Raw genomic sequence first — 2,101 nt, 5'->3', positions numbered from 1 at the left:
TGTAAAATGTCTTCCAAACTACAAAAAGAAAATTACAAATATCACACCAAAGACAAAAATACCATTAATAAAAGAGAAATACTTGGCTTATATTTTTTTCATCTCATCTTACAAATCAATCAGTAGATTTATAGACATATGTGGATCTAACACAAGTCAATGGTAGACCCTATATCTATTAAATTTGTAAGATAATACAGAAGAAATATAAACAATTTTCTTTTGTAATTAAGGATAAATTTGAAATTTTAGAAAAGTTTCACGGGTATAAAATATCACTTTACCTTTTTTGCCGTTTAATTTAACCCCAATCTCTAACGGAGAGGAGTAATTGAAAAAATCAAAAGATCGACATACAGAAGTAAGAACTTTTAAACTTGGTGGGTCTTTGCTAAATGCATGACATTTCGCCCCCGGGGGGGGGGGGGGGGGGGGGGGGGGGGGCGCACAAAGCTCCTTCATGAAGATCATCTTCATTTTGCTGAGTTGTAATGACCCTGCAACCACACGCCCCAAATTATAACAAGGGCGGGCGCACAGGATGCTACACTGAGCGTCTCATTTACATACACTCATCATATCAGAGTGCATTAACTCGCAAAGAAAACATCTAAACATTGAACACGTGCGCCGGGGGGGGGGGAAGATGCCTTCCACAAAGCTCCTTCAGGAACATCATCTTCATTATGCTAAGTTGTAATGACCCTACAACCACATGCCCCAAATTATAACAAGGGCAGGCGCACAGGATACTACATTGAACATCTCCTTTACATACACTCATCATATCGGAGTGAATTAACTCGCAAAGAAAACATCTAAACATTGAACACCGCATAACACACTGAGTTAACAAGTAACTTTTATATTTATAAACATTTATTTTGCATATTTACATATCTTAAACATTGGCTATACAAAAGTGCCATAGGCGGCACAAAGCCAAAATACATCTTAAATGTTGATAAACATAACAAAAATGGTCCATAACCAAAAGGTAAATACATTGTAAATGTTAAAATATTTGGGGAAATGCTAGGTGTTTTTTTATTGTTCTCCTTTACCTACAACCACACGCCCCAAATTATAACAAGGGCGGACGCCCAGGATACTACACTGAACATCTCCTTTACATACTCTCATCATATCGGAGTGCATTAACTCGCAAAGAAAACATCTAAACATTGAACACCGCATAACACACTGAGTTAACAAGTAACTTTTATATTTATAAACATTTATTTTGTATATTTACATATCTTAAACACTGGCTATACAAAAGTGCCATAGGTGGCACAAAGCAAAAATACATCTTAAATGTTGATAAACGTAACAAAAATGGTCCATAACCAAAAGGTAAATACATTGTAAATGTTAAAATATTAGGGGAAATGCTAGGTGTTCTTTTAATGTTCTCCTAGTGTCCTCCCAACTGTGATGTGACTTTTAAAATCACCAATAGATTAAAAGTCAAAAATGATAATCTTAAATTCTGCAGTAATTTTAAAAGGTACATCACAGTTAGGAGGATACCATGACTCTATGAGAACACTAGAAGAACACTTAGTATTTTCCAAACATTTGACTGACACAAAATACATGCAGCATCCTGTGGCCTCAATTATAGTAGCCTAAGTATGAGGCTTACGGATCCTCGTTGATACCTTCAACACTTGCAACAACAAAATATATATAATTGTGGGGGCTACAATTGATAGCACAATTATCATATGCCATGTAATTTTTCGCACATTTCATGACAAAGTTCGAATTGCTCCCTGGCAAAGTACATCCCATGCAAATCCCAATCTTTCAAGAAAATCATAGTACAGTCTATATAACAACTTTTCCAAGTTTCCACTTTCCTTTCAACAATTCTTTTCGTGCGGAGGGTAGAAAAGTAAAGTCGAGAGAAATAGGGAAATCGAGTGGGCAGCGAGAAGAGATGGATAGATGGGGGCATAGAGGAGGCAGAAAAGGGAAGCCAACGGTCTTCTACAGGCTTCATAACTATAAAAAGAGTCACTAGCCACATTGTCATCATCGTAAGTCTCTTCATATCCATGGTTACTCTCCCTATCTTGGAATTGCTTAATTTTGG

This window comes from Corylus avellana, chromosome 5 (assembly GCF_965113065.1).
Source record: "Corylus avellana chromosome 5, dhCorAvel1.hap1.2, whole genome shotgun sequence".
NCBI classification, from domain to species: Eukaryota; Viridiplantae; Streptophyta; class Magnoliopsida; order Fagales; family Betulaceae; genus Corylus; species Corylus avellana.
Note: the sequence above shows the minus strand (reverse complement) of the source record.